The sequence below is a fragment of the Perissodus microlepis genome, chromosome 18, assembly GCF_051167445.1.
Source record: "Perissodus microlepis isolate ML-2025 ecotype Zambia chromosome 18, ASM5116744v1, whole genome shotgun sequence".
NCBI classification, from domain to species: domain Eukaryota; kingdom Metazoa; phylum Chordata; class Actinopteri; order Cichliformes; family Cichlidae; genus Perissodus; species Perissodus microlepis.
Window position 1 is genome coordinate 15006145 of NC_140478.1, and position 23605 is coordinate 15029749.

The window sequence follows — 23605 nt, forward strand, 5'->3', positions numbered from 1 at the left end:
GGCAGGAAACCTGTCAGGAGTAAGAAACACCAAACTAATGACCAAAACCAATCCATGACTCTGACTGTTTGGTTAACTGGAGATGAAGGTAATGTCATTTCCAAGTGAATCACATTGACTTATGTAAAACAGTTGACTTCCTTGTTGATTCACCGATGCCCACTGTGTTGCATGTTCAGATTGTAGGCATGTAGAAAACTATTTCCTTTTCCTGTCTAATTATAATTTGCGACAACCAATTTAATTATGAAGCCTTTTTGTAAACTGGCTATGATTTATCTTGCGGAGGATTTAGTTAGTGTCAATAGAAAATAACCAGTGATTGAAATAATGAATAAACAGAGTAATACCATAGTATTCTCAGAATAATCACACTTATTTCACAGTCTAATCCTGAAAAAGAATGACTTAGAAGTATTTCTTGGCTGGACCTCAATGATCAAATTTGAAGCTAGAGCTAGTGGGATTCTAGTTTTATCAACCAGAAGTTCATACTAATCACAGGTGGCTGGGCTTAACAGTGTTAAGGCCACAGAATAGGTGCGTACTATACAAACCATTCTTTAATCGTTTACCCAATTCAAGTGTTGTCTATGTTTGTCGCACATGCTATTTCTTTTTGTCCTTGTCTTTTTGAAAATCAGTCTCTGAGGGAACTCTGATATTTGAATTACCAATAGACCCTATCTATGGAAATAAACAATTTGATTATAAAATAGGATTTAGCCACCTCCCTTATGGTTTCCTGTTGTACTGACACGCACTCCCACTGAAGATATTTTGATCTTAAGTCTAAACTGTTATCCACAGGAAGATATTTTTGATTGGCAAACTAATAAACAGCTAAATTATCAATCTGTCAATTGTAATAAACCACTCATCAACTGAAGGCCTCATCATTGTTTGTCAATTCAAAATCTCAACAATTACACCACTCTGTATTAACAAGTACTTGGTGATAGTGGGAAGGAAAAAGTCGCTGGAAGAATCCCCCAGCAGAGCAGGATCAGGGAGGGACAGCCAACTACTGTGACTTGAAAGGGGAAGACAAGAGAAAAGACTATAAGAAAAAGAGCCATTGTTTAATAATTGCTAAGGATTAATATAATAGTGATGAATAAACACACATGGAGTAAAACAATGGATAAAACACAGTGCATCATTGGAAGCCTCCCAGCAGCCTAAACGTCTTGCAGGATAAATTAGGGATGGTTCAGGGTCATCTGATTCAGCCCTAACTATAGGCAAGCAAACAAGCAATTTATATAGCTTTCAGACACTTTCAGACAACTCCCAGCTGAAAACAAAGTGCTGTACACTTGACATGCCAAAAATGATACATTGAATAACAATTAAAAAAAATTAGATTAATTAGAATTAATTTTAAAACAATGAAATCAGCACATTAAATTAAGTTAAAAGCTTTGTCAAAAAGGAAAATTTTAAATCTTAAAAAAGTTTCCCTAGTGACAGGTGGTTGCCATGGGGTCACTCAACAGTCTGTAGGCCAACCACTGGCCGGGGAATATAACTTTTTCCCATCACGACTGATACCAGATGGTCATGAACCAGTCTCTAATAATTGTTTAACATGAAGTGAATGAATACAAATATAACATCTAAACCTAAGTACGTAAACAGATACATGTTAAAATGTCACCTGCCTATTAAATGGATAATAGACTAAAAAAAAGTACTAGTAAACTTTTAGATGTAGTTTGTCAAGAGAGGTGGATTGAAAAGGATTGCAGCCCCCCTGGTTTACCTCTCATTTACCTGAGAGAGGGTAAAAGGACTTAGCATCCACCCTTTTTATGTTAAAGTGATACAGAGTGTTAAACCAGAGTTTATACATGTGATTTTACTATTAGTTAATCTTGCTCAATTGTATTATTAAAAATATATCAAATCAGAATATTTTAATTACTTTGATTTGGTGTGTGTACACGTGTGTGTGTGTGTGTGTGTGTGTGTGTGTGTGTGTGTACTTCTCTCTCCTGGGATTATTTGCATCACCGGGAAATACAAACATGGCGCAGCCCGAATAATTGTCATGGGCATTTAGAGTTTGGTTTGACTAAGCAAACTTTGACTTTGACATGTATGATTTAATAAAAGAGGATATAATGAGTTTTTTGTGATTTACTGGGTTATGTAGAGAAAATGTGAGAAACAGTATTCCTATATAACTGAGCTGATGAAAATCAGTGTTTGACTGAATATGTCATAGTCCGCAGTCCTCGGTGGGTAAAATGCCATGTTTATGCATTGTGTTGATGTCCCTCGTTTCCCTTTTTCCCCACATTGTGTGTGTGTGTGTGTGTGCACATCAGTATCTTGGTGTCCTGACTGCACTTGAGGCAGGGTGGATATTACTAGGATTTCCAGGAGAGTTGCGGAAACGAATGGACGAAGCGAGCAGGTTGTATATAGACACCAAGGGAGCGGAAACACAGACCATGGACACTGGGAGAACATACTGCACCGGAATAGGGAAAGCACATTCACCAGGAGCATGCATGGGGATTTATCTGCATATTGTTTTTGCTTCACTGTAAATAAACACACTGTGTTCTACGTAGAAAGTCCTGCATTTGGGTACAGCCTTCGCACACCTGACAGAATATTCATATGCGATAAAGTTATTGATAAATCATGTTAAAGTACGATATAGAAAAGAAGAAAATGTAATGATTTTGGAGTTTGAATTTTGTTTTAAATCATGTTGAAGTAAGGTCACATGCAGAGCAATGATATGTGGCTGGGCCTCTCGTGATTCGATGTCACTACAGGTAAAGCCAGATGTTATCTCAGAAGATGTAATGCTGTGAAAGAGGTGGGACATTAGGACCATGTATAAAAGTTTTGTGCAGAAGAAATGACTTGTTCTTCTTTTCATCTCCTGCCAGCTTTGATATGTCCGTTCTCTCTTTACCCTCTATTCTCTCAAAATCAGCATTAGCTGTTAATTAGATAAGAATAATTCAAGTGTATTGATTATGTGATTATTATAATTTGATTTTGCTTTGCTCCTGCTAAATATAATAAAATATGCTGAAAGATCAAAAAGTATAAATTGAGAACTTTTCCTTTTTAACCCCCTTATGAATCAGCAAAGACATAATCTTCTCATTGTTATTACAGCACAGCCTAAAGACTTAACAGGTACCATATAAGTTACCAAGTGCAGAGGGACAGTTTGGCAAGCACACCTTCAGAGGCAGCAGGATCGACATCTGGAGGGCTGAGAAACAATTAGAGCTGGGTGAGTCTCCTTTCTGGCTCCAGCCAAGCTTTGCGTTGCCCACTGGGTAACACTCACAGAGACTATGATTTTTTAAATAGAAAACCAGTTCCAGTTCCTGTTGTGGGGCTCCCTATTTGAAGATCCATAACATAATAGTTAAGCTGACAATTCAAATCACAATGACGGTGGCAGAATTCTATATAGTTATTTTAAAATACACTTCCATGCATTGAGGTTTCACAGGACTGATAATTTGTGACAAAAGAACGTCATCACTTTAAAAATGGAATCAGACTAAAAGGTCTCATCTGATACCTCTTAGTCTGATGCTGGATGTATGTAGGTAGCGTGACTTTACTGGACTATACAGAAGTTAGTGCTATGTTTCAGATGGTATATATTTTCTTTGTCTGTTTTCTGATCAATATGGTTTCACTGCTTGTCAGGGGCCTGGGTCTGGGAACCCAGGGCTCATATGTCATTTTTGGGTTTAATGAATATTATTGGTTTATTGGTCTTTCTGGATCGCTTATGGCTGTGTGATCTGCTCTTGGTCCCGCATTTCCCCGTGTGCGCATTTGAGTTTTGCTGCCACACGAGGCCTGTAGAGTCTCCCGCCTTTGAGCCAGACACACCTGAGAATAATCACTCACCTCTTGCTGAGCTGTTGGAATAGTTTAAAGTGTTTTTGTCGGCCGGTGGATGTGACTGTACTCACCGTGGCATCTCTTGTTTCCTGGTGGATTGCGGAAACGTGTGGAGGGAGCAGCACACTGTTGTACATAGGCACCGAGGAGGACAAAACTTCACCACATATCAAGGAGTAGAATCACAGCACGGGGATTGGGAACCCACGCAATGTTTCATAGTTTCTTTTCATTGTAAATAAACACATTCCATTCAGAAAGACCTGCATTTGGCTCCTTCTTCAACCAACCCTGACATCGCTATTCTTTTTTCATCAATTTTGTTTCAGAAAATTTTTCAACTCTACATTAGACCTGCAAAACCTTTTTCCAAAGTCATTAACGTTTTTAGAAAAAAAACCAACACTAAACATGGGCGGTTAAAGGTTTTTTAATTTATTCATCACACAGTTAAAGTGACTGACTGACAATTCATGGTCTGAAAAATGAGAAAAAAAGTTCTCATTTATGTAGTGTATTCTGCATAGGTTACTTTGTGTAATGAAAAATGTCCTTAATGTTTTTCAAAAATGCATTAAGAGTGGTAAAAATGACTTTTATGCTATGAGAATTGAGACAAGTCGACTGAGAAAAACTATAAAGTCACTTCTATTGCAGCTTTGTAAATTGGATAAACAACACTGGATGTATTTGGCTCACTTAACTCTTTAAAAGAGAGTTTAAGAAAATATTAAGTGCTCTGAAGAAAGAAATGTGCCAATAAAAACCACACAAAAGTATAACTACAATAGAGTATTGCGCTAACATCTGTGCCGCTAACTTCACAGAGCTGGGAATATGCTTCCATCTGCTGGCAAAGATTAGTTACTGGCAATATTTTCTCCTGCTATAAGCATAACCCAGTGCCCAGATTGTGCAGAGGGGTGGCACTAATAAAATGAAAAGCAATGGATGTGGATTTTTACATTTGCATTCATAAATGCAATGCCAAGAATGGATCTGATTGGTCCTACATCCCTCCTGTATCAATATGACAAAAGCAAAACATGCCACAGACATGCCAGTGAATATTTTGGTCTAACTCCCAAAAACTTGCATACGTCATTGAGCTGACGGTACCATGGGAGGAAGCAATTGAGGAAGCGTTTGTGCATAAGAAGCTGCGGTATGCCAACTTGGCAGCTGAGGCAGAGGACAGAGGCTGGAAGATCAAGGTGCGCCCGTTGGAGGTGGGATGCAGGGGCATTGTTGCCAGTACAACAGCAAAACTGCTTAGAGAGATTGGGATCAGAGGACAGGTGCAACAGCAGGCTATAAGAGAATTAGCTAACACTGCTGAGAGGATCAGTCACTAGCTATGGCTAAAAAGGGCTGACATCACTTGGGCAGCTAAGGCAGTCAGCTAACTGTGAGAGAAAAGAAAATATTCCGTTCTTCTCCCCTCTGCTCTTCTTCCCTTTTCTGGGAGGCACTGGGGAGGTAGAGTGTGCAGCCCGATCCGGCGGGGAGGTGTGGGAAGCCAGATCGGGCGCCCCCCTTCCGGCTCTCCTTTCTCCTATCTTACTGTAGAAACGGTAGAAAACTAAACAGAAGAAGGAAGAAGAGAAATAACAATTTGACATAAACCAGTGACACACTCCGGGTCCTGATCAAACCTGGCAGGGCCTCTTTGGATGAGAGTGTCTAGTGATAATGGTCCAAACACCCGATGAATCCAAGGTCCACTACTGATGATGTGTCCCAAATTTTAATATGATAATCTAGATTAGATCTCTAATCCCTAAACCTAACCAAGAAAGAAAAATGGCAGATTATCTTGGGTAAAAGACCGAAAGTTCAGCCACACAACGATGTGTGCCGCTAGTAAAGTTTCTGGGCTGCCTTTCCTCATAAAAGCCATCCCTCAAGATTCTCTCCATTTAAAGCAATGCATTATCAGGGACTGTAACATCTAGTCCTTTTACTGATTCAGCCATAACTAGAGGAAAGAGTCCTGAAACAAAACCCTCTTATCAAAAAAGAATAAATCACTTTGTGATTAGATAAAGTGACAATGGAAACTTGGGCAGGTTGGAATAAGTGACAAGTGGGGAACAAAAACAAAAGTTGAATTTTTTTCTTCTGCTCTTGTTCCTCAGACTTCAAGTGAAGTTACTGTTCTGCATCTCACTCTTTCTCATTTCCCACCTCTGCCCCTCAGACTGTTTCTGCCCATTGTTATTAACCTTCCACTCCTGCTTGATGGCTACATGCTCTGATGCGACTCATGTCGGAGCCTGTGCTTCATTAATAATACTTTATATATAATACATATATAATACTATATAATTTTTTATTTTATTTTATTTTATTTTTTACAATTCTGAGTTTTATTTAAGATGTAACGAATAGCTCTATTTCACTTCTGCCTCCAGTGGTTGCACTGCAAACACTCAAAATTTTACCAAGTATATTTGTCTTATTTCTAGTCAAAATAATCTCATTACACTTAAAATAAGACACATAAGACTACAGAGTAACATTTCAGTGAGATATAGGAACTTGGTTTTAGACAGTGCATTTTGAAACTGGTGAATTTTCACTTGTTCTACTGGCACTGTTATACTTAATACAAGATGTTTTTGCTTGAAATAAGTAATAAAAATGTGTGTTTTTATATATGCATATAAAAACACAAAAAGAAGCACAAATCAATCAAATCAACCCATATAACACAGCCAAATAGACATTTTAAAAAGAAAAAACATTCATGAACAAATAAAGACTTTTTTTTTTTAATAATCAACATGCTGTTTAAAAAAGATTACATAAATCATGTCAGACGCAGAAGAGATTAAGCCATGAATGTTGTTTTCCTTGGTTGCCCTTATTAGCAGGTTGTCACGAAGTACAAGGTGGACTCACGCGCTGGACTCCGGGGATGATGCACACAAGAGAATTAAAGAACAATGTCCAATGAGTGTATATACACAGATGCGGGGCAGTGCTATGTACAAAAGGTGAGGGGGGCAGGGCTCCTGTGAAAATCCAGGGGAACACGCTCGTCTCTCTCCACACAATCCAAACACGAATCCACTCGCACACCAGGGAAACAGTCCAGGGAATCTGTACACAAAGAACGCTTGTTAGATTCTAAACACACACTGCACGGGAAAATACTTGCTGGGACGCTCGACTTTCACTGACGCGATTCTCACAACGATCCAGCGAAGAACAGCCGTTGCTTCCTGTCTTAATCCACACTGATGAGGCACAGGTGTTTCTTCCTCCGAGGGCGTGGGCCAAGGGCGTGAACCCATAATGAGTTCAGCCCTGGCGAGAGAGAGGGAGAGAGAGAGAGAGAGGACTAGAGAGAAAGAGGGAGAGACAGCTGATCAGCGACCAGCTGAACCTCCAGACCGTGACACAGGTGAGGCCCGTTCTCACTCCCGAGGCGTAACATGCCGACGTTTTGTCACGTCCCGCGGCGTTCCTGAGGAACGCGAAAGGAGACCTTCCGCGTTCTCATGGTACGCGCTGGGTTATGGCGGAAATCCAGTGGAATGACGCTCCCGGAGATGTTATATTGGTTTCACTGGTAAAAATAAATAATTGAAATGGGTATATATTTGTTTTTTGTTAAGTTGCCTAATAATTATGCACAGTAATAGTCACCTGCACACACAGATATCCCCCTAAAATAGCTAAAACTAAAAACAAACTAAAAACTACTTCCCAAAACATTCAGCTTTGATATTAATGAGTTTTTTGGGTTCATTGAGAACATGGTTGTTGTTCAATAATAAAATTATTCCTCAAAAATACAACTTGCCTAATAATTCTGCACTCCCTGTAAAGACCGATATAAAATATGCACTGTCTGGCAGTATGGGCGAGGTGGACTCATGTGAGCTCATGCACGGTATTATTTAGAAAGTATTTCTGACTAGCTAGAAAATGTTACTGTTAACATATTTTTAACAATCAGATCTACGAGGCAAAAGAAGTTTGTATGAGCTTTGTAAGTTAATATTCATTCTTTCACCTTCATTCTTTGGTAAAGCATGAAGTGTTGAAGGCAAGCTTTCTTTTAATTTCTTTAAGGATCCCTCAGGAAAATGAGTGAAAGCCACTGTCTAATGAAACATTTCTAAAGACTGGGAACTTTTGCTCCAGATTACTTTAAAAACTGACAACAAACAAGCTTTGGCTCATTATGACAGAAAATGTGAAGCTTTTAAAGATTTTTAAAGATAGTAATCCAGTGGTACTCAGACTGTGGGGAGGGCCAAATTGGTGGAGAGAAGAGCCAGAACAGGAGACATGTGGACAAGCAGGGAAAACATATGAGGGGCAGCTAACTTGAATAAATATGACTTTTTCAGGAAAACAGTAGAAGATGTTAGGAGTTGGGTTCTGGTTATGTGGTGTTTTTGTCTGTATGTGTTTTTGGTGCCTCCCTTTTTGTATAGGTAGGCGGGGCAGTGAGTCACTGAACCTGGCACACCTGTTACTCATCAGCTGCATTCTTCAGAAGTGTTCTTTAGGGGCTACCTGACAGAAGACTAGTGTCGGAGTATTGACGTTTTGGGAGAGTCTGTAATTCTACCCCTGCCTGCTGGAGCCGTTGGATTATTTCTGGTGACTGTAAGGAGTTTTGTTTCCTCGCCAGGGTTTCGCCTCGTCTGGTTTGTTTCCGTCTGTTTCCGTCTGGTTTTGGCAATAAACAGTACCAAGTAGGCTCTTCAACTCTCTGTAAAGTCTACTTTAAGCTTTTCTCGGTTATCGGGCAAGACCCTCCTAATTCTCACGTCCCTCTCCTTTTTTAGATCGAGTGCACTACCTGTGTGTGTTTCCGTCACCTGCACGTCCTGGCTCCGCGTCCCCATTCATACGCTATTGTACATACTTTGTCCTTGTAAAACCTCCCCATCACTGTAAATAAACTGTCTTCACCGCAACTCTGCCTCCGTGTGTTCTGCTCCCTGGGTCCATCTGCATTTGCCATAACAGAAGATGGATGATTCATTTTAGGAACTATTTTATTGTTAATGACTGCTAAAATAAGTTTTTTAGCTTCTCATATGGGGCATGCAGAAAAAGTATAATAAACACTGTCAACAGGCAGACGCTTAGCGGGGACAAAAAAAGCCAAGAAAAAAAAGTCTGGGTGCTGAAACATTTTGGCCCAATGTTACCTTGCAATTTACAACAATATTAATTTAATGATTTATATTTGGACTATGACTGGAAATGTAGTAATACAGGGGTGACAGGAACATAATTTAAAAAGCAAATGGAAATGAAGAAGGTTTGGCACAACAACAAGAAACAATCTGTACCTGTAGGTGCTGAAGTGTTGAGACTTGTTGATGTAGTTGCAGCAGTGCCGTTTGTGATTGTGAGGGAAGCAGTTGAAGTGAATGGAGTTATAGTAGTAGAGTTTCCGTCCGGCGGTGTAGATGTTGTATTGTCGCTCGTTGTGTTGACTGCAGTGAGTAAAATTGTGCTGTTGTCTGCTGTCGTGAAGACTGGTAAGTGAAGATAGGGAAACAGCAAAAATATTATGAAACATTAACTCTCTATTGACATGGCTACAACAGCATACTTTACAGAACACTGAAAATACACATTTTTTCTTAAGTGATTATACATGTTGTGGAAAAAAATGGCTCATTTAGGTAATGTTGCTGTGGTAATAATGCAAATAAGATACAACATTAAAACCACTGACAGGTGACAAGAATAATTTCTGGCATTTATATTCAGGCCTGATGTACCACACACCCAAACACCAATGCAGAGCACATAAAACCCTTATTGCCAGCTCTATATGTGATAGCAGTGGCTTCCCCCTGCAAGAAAACGTACATGACACACTGGAGAAAATACTAAGGAGTCCCCCCAGAGCCCTGTAATGGTGTCATTTTAAAATTATACCAGTTACACCAGCTGCAGTCACAACTTAATGTTTATTGTTATGCACAACTCAAAACATTATATATTTGAGTGTAGCATCAAGTTAATTAAACTTCTGGATATTGATCTGGTCAGCAGAAAGGATCTTTAATCAGTCTCAGCTGCTTTGGTGTTAATGAAATTAACAACAGTGCCAGAGGCAAGAACCTACAGAGGATACAAAGGTAGTCCAAGTCTTCCAGAATGGCACATCAATACATGGCACTGCATTCAAGTATGAGCATTACCAGTGCCATACAAAACACTGTAGGACACTCCAATAACTGTGTTGATATCACAGGTAAATGATTTCAATACATGTGATCGGTGTGTTCATATGCATATGAACCTGCCAGACTGGTTTGATAGTGTATGTTAATGATAAGACCCAATACAATGCTTTTACAGTCATCAAAAAATGGCAGTGGATCTTCTACCTCTCATTCTAAGAAATATACCATTTACTGAAGGAACTGTTCAGCACAACCTTTGAAAGTGTTTTACTCTCTCAAATAATCGTGTTGCTGCACTGTGGCATACTCCTATTTCGAACAGTATAATAAAAAAAATACTCCAGATTAATCCAGATTAATGTCAGGTTATATTTCATCTGTTACACTTGCTTGCTATAACATTGTTTCAAAATCCGGTTTGCAAACATTTCCATCCAAGACAAACCAAAGCAAAAGACAAATCAAAACAAACAAACACAAAATCATTTTTTTTTCACTCAAAAAAGTGAATACTATGATAGAGATAAAGTACACTGTAATATCAAATTAGTTCCCAGAATGTAAAAAAATGATTAAAAGTGAAACTTAATTAAGATAAGGGCAACTTATTCTTTCTGAGCAACCATGTTTAAAATCACAGCTCAGTTTCCTGCTAAATTTGCTTTGTTGTTTCATGTAAGCTCCTTAACAGACCACTTTGAAAGTAATATGTCATCTCAGCTCTTATGCCTCTGCTTTTTCACCAGAGAAAGAGATAAATGCTAAAAAATACAACCTGTAAAAATGAAGGCAAAAATAAATAAGACTTTAAATCCTGGGACAAAGTCAATCATTCGACTGACAGAAGCTTCACAACAGGAAGACCGATTGCTTGTTTAACGACCGGCACCCTCTTCTTTGTCTAAAATAAATTTATAGATTTCATTTAAATACAGATAAACATCGAACTAAATACATAAGAAAAACATAATACATTTATAAACAGTGTTCACTTTTTTGGAACATAACTTAGTCTGATTTATGCTTTTCTGTAAAGAATAAGATGTGACTCAGCTACTTATGTGCATTTATATTTATGGGTATATGGTTTTTGGCTTTTGAAACCGGGCTGTCGCAATAAAAAAGAAAGAAGAAAGAAAGTGCTTTTAAAATGAAAAAAACAAAACAAAAACAAAACAATCATATGTTACTCACCGCTGTAAGGAGGCAGAAAACCTGTCAGGAGTGAGAAACACCAAACGAATGCAAACCAATCCATGACTCTTACTGTTTGGTCAGTTGGAGGGTAATGTCATTTCTAAGTGAATCACATTGAGTTATATAATACATTTGACTTCCTTGTTGATTAACTGCCTGTTGTGTAACACAGTTAAGACTATAGGCATGTTAGAAAACTGTTTCTTCTTCTTGCTCCTATTTGTAAATTGGGTGTGATTTATCATGCAGAGGAAAATATTTTAACAGAGGATTTTGCTAGTGTCAAAGGAAAATTACCAGTGATTAAAATAAAGAACACAAACAGTAATTCCATAATTTTCTAATAATATTCAAACTTATTTCTCACACTAGCCTAATCCTGAAAAACAAAAACAACTTCTTGACTGGACCTCAGTGATCAAATTTGAAGCTAGAGGTTATGGGATTTCAGTTTTATCAACCAGAATTTCATAAGTACTACGATGAGGCTGTACTTTACTGTGTGGAGGTTCTGGAATGTAGACTTAGGTGTACTATTACTGCAGCTGGAGGCATTTTCAAAATGTGGAGCAGCCAGTAATGTGGGGCATTCTTGAAAATTATTTGCTGTGATGTCGTCCATTGTCTATGCTTGTCATCTTTTTCTTTTCCGTCATGTTTCTCTCAGGGCTGTGTAATATTTGAATTTGCACAGTCTCTATCATATGCTCTCATACTGACAAGACCTTCACAATATTATTCAAGTGTAAGTTTAAAAAAAATGAAATTAAGCATTTAGCTTTTTAATACGACAAGCACAGAAGTTCATAATTAAATGGATAAATTTATTTTAGCTGTAAATTAACATGTGATTTTAATATATATGTTAACTGTTTATATATGTATATATATGTTTATAAGCTTGACAGGACAGAGTCTAAAAGCATCACCACATTTGCTCTGTATAAAACATTGGTTTTCTCAGTTGATATTTTGATGGTTTGAACTATTATTCACTTGGATCAGGAAACACATAGCAAACTCTTTTGCTATGTGTGAGACTGTAGGAATGTTATAAAACTATTTCCTGTTTTGTTTTGTTTTGTTTAATTATAATTTGTGACACCTAATTCAAAATCTTTTTGTAAACTGGTTATGGGTTATCCCACAGATGAGGTTTTCTTTGCCGGAGAATCTAGCTAGAAAATCATCAGTGATTAAAAGGATGAATAAAAACAGTAATTCCAAAATTTTAGCAGAATAATCAGACTTATTCCACATGGTAGCCCAATCCTAAAAGAACCAAAAAAAAAACCCAACCAAAAAACAAACCCCCCCCCCCCCAAAAAAAAACAAATTAGATGTAATTCTTGACTGGACCTCAATGATCAAATTTAAACCCAGAGTTAATGGAGTTAATCTCAGTTTTTTCAACCTGAGTAAATAAGAGGTGGCTGTACTTTACAGCGTGAAGTTTGCAGAATGTAGGCGTGCACATTACTGTAGCTGGAGGCATTTTCCAAAATATTTGGAGCAACCAGTAATGTGGGGTGGTCTTGAAAATTATTGGTTGTCTACTTTTTCTGTTGCCCTGACACACTATAAAAACAATTACTTATATAATAAACTTTTTTGACCAAGAAACAGACTGTAAACTCTTTTCTTAAAAGCAAATTCATTTCTCGGAGCATGAAATGGTGATTGACCAAGTAAAAAAAAGGAAACAACACAAGTAACAATGGTAAACTCGCAAGCATAAAGTTGTCCGAGCGCCTGCTGCCAAACAAACCAAACCTCTGGCTCATGCTCAGCGGTACCACTCTCTCTGATGCTGCTGCAGGGAAGTCGGACTCACCTGAGCGGCATCCACAATCACGTCTCGCTGGCTTAAAAATCTGCAATGGGTCCTGGGTTATTGTTGTTGTTGGAGTGTTCAGCTGCAGCCGTGTGTGTAGTAATAAAAAATGCTGGACGAGTCTGCTGTGGTATGTTTACAGAGGCCAACTGGGAAATTAATATTTTCAACACACAATTTATTTTGTCATAATAATACGTTATCATCATAGCCTATATAACCAGAACACTTTACATTATGCAGACTGTCTATGACTGTTGTAGGTGGTGAGCACTGTCAGTAAGCTAAAACAGATTTAAACCCATTGGAGAAACTTCTTAGGAGTTCCCCCAGGGCCCTGGAGGTGTAAGAGTTACATCAGCAGGGGTTCAGAACGTGTGATCATCACATGGTTCATGCAGACTTCAGACAGTTCCTGGAAGTGCTTAGTTCGAACATGTGAATGTGGCGAGACAGAACTCCTTTTCCAGTAATTAGTAACTGAAAATAGTTTTAAAACCAGAATTAAGTGCATGCTGTCAAATCTTTGTATTTGTGTTCATAAGTTACATATTCATGATTTAGTATAAACACCAAGCCTTACCTGTATTCTTGAAAAATTTCCCTTTTGCATGCTACGGCTTTTTCTTTAACATTTTAAGTTTCCCGATTGGGGTCACAACTTCTTTATTACTGTTATATTTTCATGAATAGAATAAATGTATCCAAGTAAATAGCTTTTTCATTGGATTTTCAGTAATCCCAAGATAACTAATACTTTAAGTAATCTCAATTATAAATTAAGTTTAAGCCTTTCAGATGCATGATTAAGAAGTCTTCAGATTTCCATACATTCCATTCTATTACTAGAAGGTTTTTCTTTTTTTAACAAGAAATGTTAAACATTAAGTTGGGGATCATAATACATAGTTCATATAAACTTTGGATAGCTTTCAGAAGTGCTTCGAGTATATTTTTAATGTGCAGAACTATTTTTTCAATAATTAGTAGTCAATAAATGCACCGAGCTACAATAGCTTCCCTAACACAGCGAAACTGAGTATTAGCATGACCAGCAAGTCCTAACAAGCCTTTTTGACACATTTTAAGCTTACATTACCACAGTCAGCAGGCTTCTGTGGTTAAAATGTTTTGTATGCTAATCATTAGTAGTCACAACCTGATATTTATTGTTGTATTTTGATTAAATTGAATAAAAACTTCAGTAATCTTAATAACAATATATTTTAAGACTTTCAGGAACTGACTGACAGGTAAAGTTTCAGCATTCAGTGATACACATTAAACTGAATGCATAACAGATACAATAATAAATTTATATAACATATGCATTTATATAGCTTTTTGTAAACATAATTTTGTCCAATTTCAGTTTTTCTGTAAATAAAACAGTAAATAAGTGATGCAGTTTTGTGCCTCAGTTAATTATTATTAAGTGGATTTTCCCTGTATTCACCATGTGTATCGGGTTTGTTGATATTCAAACATGAATGATGGCGCATTTAAAATGAAAAACTAAATATGTTACTCACCGCTGTAAAGAGGCAGCAAAGCTGTCAGAAGTGAGAAGTACATTGCAAACCAGTCCATGACTCTGACTGTTGAGTTGACTGTAGCCAAGTGTGGCACAGTGTCAAATTAGAGCAAACTGCGTTACGCAAGAGAGGAGGCATTTTTACTTCCTTGTTGACTCAAGAGACGACAGACACGGGTGGAAAGTGTTGACTTTAAACTATTCACCAGTTTTCCAATTGTGTTTTTAAAGGCCAAGTAAAATCAGAGTTATGATTTATATTTTACACAAATTATAAATCAGTTTTTTGGTAAATTCTAAATGCTACTCCCACAGAGGATGATTATCTTGTTAAGTGTACATCCTTACTGGGTAAGGCTCGGGATACTGTGGCTCCTCTGATAAAAAGAGCCTTAAATCAAAAGTACTTGAATCCCTGATATAACTCTCAAAAGCACACGCTATAACAGGTAACCCATAACCTGGAGAGGAAATGGGGCCTCACTAATATAGCCTTTCTTTAGCCTGGAAAAAAAGAATAAAATCGTTTTTTGCTGTATAAAAAAGCTCTCTTAGAACATCTAACTCTTCATTACTGATTGGAGAAAATAAGAACAACCCGAGGTTTCTCTTCAGCACTGTACCAGGCTGACAAACAGCCAGAGCTCTGTTTGCCAAGTGTTCCTTTAATCTTAACCAGTAATCACTTCATGAATTTCCTCAGAAACAAAATCAGTACTGCTGTCCAGCTGTTGGGTGCGCTCTAGTTTTCACACAGTCATGCTCATCCTATACTTTTGTTTTCCTGTCTGTCAGCTTAGACATTGTCATAGTACACATATACTGTAATAACTGAAATAACACTAATAGAAATAAATAAACAAACAAAAAACCAATGAAGTGAACAAAAGGAGACTATAGAGAACTTAGAGATCTGATCTTGGAAAGGCAAAATGTGTTTGGCACAAAATCGCATTCAGACCATAATTCTGATTGCAAAAGTTGCCAGACAGGACAGGTTAGAAAATTGTTTAGTTGTCACAGGTAGTGTTGGAATTTCTCAAGAAAGACAGTTCCCTAAATGATGCATTTTGTACACTTTTACCAGATTAAAGATTTTTTGACATTTCCTTGTTGGTTTCTTTAGTTTATATACATGATATCCTGACACTCTACTCATCAGCTCCAAATTTAATGTTTTGATTTGCAATCCTTTCTGCTGAATGCTTAATGTCTAACTCTAGCAGTTAAATTTTGGTCACTTTAATCTCACCATTACCTACCCTCCTGGTTCCTGGAATGTCAAGCCTGGTGCTTTCTCTTATCAGTTTTTCCGAGATACTTACCCAGTTGAACCTGAAGCCATCCTGCCTTCCTCCCGTCAACTTCTGTCATTCTCATGAGAAGTTGAAAACCAGCTCGAAAAAAACAACAAAAAAAAAAACAACAACAACTGAGCATCCTGGTACTGGTCCACACTGCCACCAGTGCAACCGCCTCAACTTGGGGTACATCAAACAATTTTTCTACTAAAGACATTTTTTTGGTGCCCATATCTGGATAAGAACACAAAACAAGAACATGTTTCAACATGCTCAATCTATGCAAGAAGTGGCCCCAAGCTTCCTACAGGACATTTATAAACATTATCAATTTCAAATCATATTACTCAGGTTAAGCATTGAATTTTGTAGCAGGTCTCCCACTAAAAACGAACAGATTATCTTCTTTTCCTTTCCATTATTTAAACTCCCCACTTCTTCTGACACTGCTAAGATCCCAGCTAATCATGTGTTCAGGCTCTATAGCATTCCATTCAACAAAAGGCCCACAATTCATCTCCCAGGTTTGGAGGGCCTTTTGTGAAGCCCTAAGTGGTAAGGTCAAACTTAAAGGGTCAATCAGGAGGTAGGAGTCCCCTGATGTATGGTATCTTCAAACCCATCTTTCTTGACAACTCAACCGGCATGGATGGAATATCCCCAAAGCACACACACTTTCTCTTCTGTAAGCCTTTCTTGTCTCAATGTTTCTCTAGGATACCAGCCAGTTTATAGTCTCAGACACACGACTGGCAACAGTGACAGTAAAGACAAATCTTGTAAGTTAATAACGAATCAAGTTACAGGACAGAAATGATCATTAATATGTAAATACATGGATGCTGAAGATGCTGTGGCATTTGTTGTTGTAGTTTCAGTATTACTGCTTCTTGTGTTGACTTCTATGGAAGTTAGAAAGGTTGTTTTTGGTTAGAAAGGTTGTATTTGTTTATCAGATATGTCAAAATACACAATGGATATTGAATAGGACAGTGGTAGTCTGAGGTTGTGTTGCCAATCAGTAGGGGGACCTCTGGATGCTGAAATGTTGCTGATGGCTGCTGATGGAAAGAATGGTGAAGATGGGAACATAGCAAAACCATTACTTATGGTGAGAGTACGTGGCATCTGATGGCTACCATAGTGGACTTCCTAGTGAAATAATACACATCACCTTCTGTCATTTCTCTGTTAAAGGAGTGTGTTGTGTATACTTTCAATGAAAGTAATAAAAAAAATAATAGCACACCAAACAAAAAAAGTAACTATTTTCAAACAGTATATTCAGTTTTTTTTTTAATAGAAAAAGGTTAAAAACCTAACAAAAGAATAACGCCCTAAAAATTTAGAAATACTTTATGTCATTTTACCAGATTAACATCAGGTCATGCTTTCTTATATTATTAAAGTTAAATTGTTTCTGCAACTTGGATATCAATACAGAATTGGCTTCTAAACATTTCATCACTTGCATTTAAAAATAGTAAATATGTTTTCATCACATTGACTATGTGCAACTGTGTGCAGCCTCACAGCTCAGTTTCCTGTTATATCAACTTTCATATCAACAGTTTTGTACTTCTGCATATTTAGACTGATCTAATAATTGAAAACTACACAAGCATAACAAATCAAGTCTATTAGGCAAACAGAAGATTGATAACAATGCACAGCAATTGGAATACATACAAAACATGAAGTGAAGTAATGCTAGGATATCAGAATCCGAGCACTTCATTAATCCCAGAAGTAATCAAATTGCCACAGTTGCTCCTAGACAGTAAGTAATACAACAAATTATGGAGTTAAAAAAATAGCTCTAATTATAACTATCCCAGTATATTACAAAAAATTTAATATGGTTGACATTGAGGTGTGTGAATGAATATTTGTGTTTCACCTTATTTAACCCTACTGATATCTAGCTGTAACTTTCCTGAACCTAGCAAGAGTGTGAAGATTTAGAAACAAACTAGTTATAAACTGTGTTCAAGGTCATGGCCTACTCTATGTGTCTTCATTATCAGGCCGGTGCCTAAATGACTGTGGGGAATGAGCTCCCTACCACTGAACAGATAAAGATTGTATCCACAGGATGGTTTTAAAGGAGCTGTTATTATTTCGTCTGATGGTAATTGACCACTTTGCACAGGTTTTAACTTTCTATTTCTAAATCTCAAAAAATCCTTTTTCCACAACAAGGTGCCCCTCTCACCAAACTTCACTTGCTATTTTCTCTGTAGAGGGTGAGCAACTATTGCACTGTGTACTTGTGCTTTAGATGGAGGAATTGTAGGTGAGGGAGAAAGGATTTCCTGTGCAGTTCAGTATTGCTCCTGTGACTGTTTAGCACATCATAGAGATATCCAGCATTGTACTGTCCAACCTGCCTCTCCAACACCACTTTAAGAGAGTCCAGCTCCATCCCCATAATGTTACTTGCCTTGAGGATCAATTTATTGAGCCTGTTGGCATCTGTGAGTAAATAATTTATTAATTTGACTTCTTGTAGTCTATACACATTATCCACGTCTTCAGGTTAATGGTGCTCTTTTGCCATTTAGATTTATGAAAAATACCAAAACTTGGCAGTACCAGTACTGAGTCATGCTGCTTTTAAATATTAAATTCAAAGAGTCTGCAAAGGATCAGGATCAGATGCAAACCAATTCCTGACTGATAAGTCTGGTTAACACACACAGACTCTGGCGCAATGCCAAAGTATAGTTACCTTGACATGCTGTAAACGTGAGGAGATTGCACAGATACATGACTGATTACAGACTGTACACATGTAGGGAATGCTGACACAGATTTAATCATTTAGCAGAAAGCCTGTCTGTAGCACAGCCAGGTTGTTTTCTGAGTAGACGTTTGTTTTTGGGGTATTTTTTTTGGCATATCCCATAGCCACAAAGTCATTTCAAAATTGATAAGAATTAAAATAAAAATAGTAATTCAAATCCTCTCTGAGGATCATGATTAATTTATTAGATAACTATTAATTTTAGCATACAGTCAGGCTGTCCAGCTCTTTGGATCTTTTTTTTAAACAGCAGCTAATGTTTATCTTTGGCATCCTCCCGTAACAAAAACAGTATCTTTACTGTTGCCAGGATTAGGGCTTTTTATTATCTCAAACACAACACACAAGCTAATGGGATTCACATTTAATAGTATGGTACTGTATTCGTAAGTTATGGCATGTGCAGTGAGATATGCACTATCTCACACGTTTCAACTACCTGCTGTTAAATGTGACTGTTAGTATTATAAAACTGAAAAGCCCATGCTATTAACCTTGAAGCATCGACTTTCAAGCCTCTGATATATATCTTGAATCTTATGTAATTTCAAAAAATGTATTAGTTGTTGAGAATTTTGCAGTTTATTGTCAGAGTATAGCTGGTGCCATATCGTGCCTGCAGTGACTGCTGCAAATGCTATTTCTCAGGTGGGTTTGACGTGTTGAACCTTGAGGACACAGCGCTCACAGTTCAACTGGAGAAGTATGTTGGACAGGAACTGTGAGAGAGGAGATTATCAGTGATTATAAAGGCACGCTGCATCTGATGCTGTATGATTTGTATTCAGAAATTGTTTTTCCTTACACTGGATAAAGCCTCTAAGATCACATCTTTGCTATCCCGATCAGAGGATGAAAGTGAAGCTTTTAGATGAAAAGTCACTGCTTGGAAATCTTAAAGCAAGATACAAATAAAAATACACTTATTTAAGTACTGCAGATCTTTGATGTATATAAATGTTAAAATAGATATATGGACATTTCATTGACTGTACCTTTGTCTGAGCTTGTGTCAGTTGTGGATTCCGTGTTTTTGTTGGAAATACCAGCAGTGTTTCCACTTCCTGGGAAAGATACAACACCCCTGTTATCCAGATTTGCACAGCTGTCTAACAGTCTGTATTCTTAAAAGACTCTATCTAATGATATATAGCAGGTGTGTCAAACCTGCCAGAATTGGCCTGGCAAGGATTCTAATCCAACCCACTGGATGCCCTTGGAAAACGTGAGGGAGGACTTAAATTGTGGACTTATTTTCATATGTTTTACAACATTTCTTACTGATAGAATAGAATAGGTCTTTATTGTCATTGTACATGTACAACAAAATTGTGGAATTGTCATAAATACCTCCCTGATGGCTTTTCATATTAAATCAAAGTAATTATGTAAAAGATAAAGAATTAAATGACAGAAAAGTTCCTGTTTTTTCCACTAACTATACTAGAAATTTCTAGTATAGGCAGTTTTTTCTTTTTAATGGATCCACAGCAACAAAAAATAGAAAGAAAAAAGAAAAAAGAAACGCTACCACAACTACCCAACTTTTAAAATATCTTTAATTGGAGACAATTGGGGATTCCATAGTAGGAAAGTATGTTTCTTGTTTTCTGAATGATGATCTATTACACAGGCTGATATACTGCTGTTAACAATTCCACCTGTGCTTGTCCTACCAATGGTTATGAAAATTTCTGTCATGATATACTGTAGGGTCATTCAAACAATGACCAACCTGCAACAGTGGAGACTGATGTTATGAGGTCATCTAAAGGAATAGATGCAGTAGTGCTGCTTTTTTGGCTGGTTGGTGTAGAATCAAAGACTGAAGTTGTCTCAATATCTGCTAGTGTAGCAGTGGTGCCCGCTGTTGCAGTGGAGACGACTGAAGATGTTTTCTTAATTGCTAGTGTAGATGTATCACTGCTTGTCTGGTTGGTTGCTGTAGATATTGGCACTGTGGATGCTGAGGCTGTGCTCACATTAAGTGCAGATGCTGCATTGAGCACTGGTGTGGTGATGTTTGTATCTGTATATATTATATTGTTGTTTCCAGTGGCTTGTTTTCTTGTTGGTACTTGGGTCACAACTGTAGCAGAGAAGAAAGAGTTGCATTATAAATATTCAACCCTGAATCCTCAAATTCTTACATGTGTGAATGCAGACCTTGCTATTTTGCACGTTCACTCTCACTTACATTCTGTACAGGTTGACCTGTAGTCATGGCAGCAGTCACCAAATGTCAGACATATCTGATCACAGTAACACCCCCTGAAACAACTGGAGTTTTGTCCAGGGCAGCATAGCACTGGTGGACCTGCACAGTCTGGAAACAGCACACACACCACAGCTTCTGGCATAAAACTGCATGATCAGCATGGCACATATTTGTAACTGTAATTGCAACATGCTATTTCAAAATATACTAGTAATGTATAAAAATATAAAGTAATGATCTCACAAACAGTAATCAAAAAGATGAATAATATTAAATACAGAATAAATGCAACTGTAATAAATCTGGTTGTTTGTGTGTTGTCAGATTGAGGATTTTCTGAAATGTTTTGTGGACAGGCAACAAGGTGGTTAGGGTTCAGGAGTAAGCAAAGATCACTAAATGGAATGAGAGCAGTGAAAACACTTCATTAGTTCCACATTAGATTGACAGGTGGTGACTGTGGAGGCTATTTGAGCATATGAAAACTGATTGTCACGTTCAAGAAACCAGTTGATGTGAGCTTTGGGACATGGAATGTTATCCTGCTGGAAGCAGCCACCAAGATATGGTCATAAAGACATGGACAGTACTCAGGTAGCCTGTGCAGCAGCCTGATCAGTTCATACAAGGCCAGATGGAATCATGCTTTCATTTTGCTTATGTCTAAATGTCACAGTAGAAATGGGACCAGACATCTAATCTTCTGTCTAATTTTGGTGAGCCTCTGAATCATAGAGCCAGTTTTCTGTTTTTAGCTGAGAGGAACAGCACTTGGTGTGGTCTTCCACTTCTGTAACCAACATATTTTTGTGCATTCAAAGATGGTGTTCTTCACACCTTGGCTCTAATGAATGTTTTATTTGAGTTGCTGTTGCCTTAGCATTAGCTCAATGCAGTCTGGCCATTCTCATTTCACCTTGGACATCAACACGGTATTTTCACCCAGAGAAATGAGTAAAAATGCCTTGAACAGTTTCACTGGATATTTTCATTGGGTATTTTCTTTTATCCTGGAATATTCCCTGTAAACATAGAGATGTTTGTATAGGAAAATTCCAATAGATCAGCAGATTCTTAAAATACTCAGTCTGTCTGCACCAACAACAATGTCACATTCAAAGTCACTTAAGTCACTTAAATCTCCTTTCTTCCCTATTCTGATACTTGGTTTGAGCATTGTCACCATGTCTCCATGTCTTCTTGCTTTCTTTGAGCTTTCGCCATGTCTACCAGGTGTGCCTAACAAAGTGGCTTGTGAGTGTACTTGTAGCTTCAGTAGGTGACAAAAATCAAGTTTGTTATTGTGGGGTTTAGATATAAGCAGCGTCTGTCGCACTGAACACGATGGCTAATTGTACAAAGATTGTTGTGGGTATTACCTGTTGGTTTAGTAGTTGGAGCTGGTATTTGGGCTAGAAAAATGTAAAGATAATGACAACAATATAAAAACATATTTATATTAAAGAAACATGTTAAATTTTAAATACATATTATTAACATACAGTTATGACTTAATTTTTCTTGCCCAACAGGTACCAAAAGCACGAGGACTTAAATACATAGTAATGATATAACTTTCCTGCCAGTTTGAAGGTTCTTCTGCATCTGTACATTGCCAGACTGTAGCATAATGGCCTTGGCATCAGCATCAGCTCAAGCACCATGATAGATATTTATAAATTCAGATCTACTCAGTCCATTCCTGAGATATGTATTCGAGCACTAGAACCAGCTAAAGGAGGCTCAGCACAGGGAAGTAAATATCATCATCTGTCACTAATAGCAGCCTCAAGCTCCAAACCGTAAAACTAGTAGTGTTAATGCTTACAAACTCAGTCTAATCTTTACTAGTTAGAAAAGTTTGCTCGCTGTTTTTGTTAGCTACTTAAGTGAAATCCAACAATACCAGAATTATTGACCATGCATTCACCTATATATCCAGGGACATGAACTCAAACTATCAGTAACATTAAAGAGGATCCACCTGAAAACACATCAACTAATTAAAAAAATCTAAAGGATCTAAAAGTAGGATCTACTCTTGTTAAAACAGCAGTTTGAAAGTATATATAATGTCTCAAATACATTTTTGTAGTATGAAATAATTGTGCCATAACTTTTTGAAACTGTTAAATAGTAGCCAGTAGGCATAGCTTCACTTACCATCACAGAGAAACCTTAAGAAAAGAAAAATGCACAGAACAAACGCATCCATGGCTCTATGTGGTGTTGCAACACTTGAGAATAAGGATTCCACATAAACATGCCCTCATACAGATACAGACGAGCTTTTCAAGCAAGAACAATCCTATTGTTTGCTAGAAAAAAACAATTACCTTCCTTATCCGTATCATGTTACAGGTTTTGTGTTATTTGTTTTTCCTTTGTCTGGGTTGGTGTTCCTGCTGTACTGCAGGTGGTTAATGGGTTGTACCTTAAAAATGTACACGTGTATGCTGCTGTAGCTAAACTTGGGACCAAATGGCTGCACACAAAGCAACACAAATGTCCTTACAGTGCAGTTTTATTAGAGTAGTAAGTTCATCAGAAACCTTCAACAATGCAGGAAGTCAAAAACACCTTATGAAATGTGATCATTCACCACATACTTTTTAATTTTTTTATATTATCCAATGAGAATAATAGCTCAA

At 37.5% G+C, this 23605-nt stretch overlaps 1 long non-coding RNA gene across 1 annotated transcript; it reads right to left on the reverse strand.

Annotated features, from left to right (window-relative positions):
* Positions 1–6587: 6587 nt before the first annotated feature.
* LOC146367570 (uncharacterized) lies at positions 6588–12585 on the reverse strand. The gene is made up of 3 exons (XR_014797657.1): positions 9216–12585; positions 7081–8868; positions 6588–6999 (listed from the first exon to the last, which is right to left on the reverse strand). It is a non-coding gene; the product is annotated as an uncharacterized LOC146367570 (long non-coding RNA).
* Positions 12586–23605: the final 11020 nt, after the last annotated feature.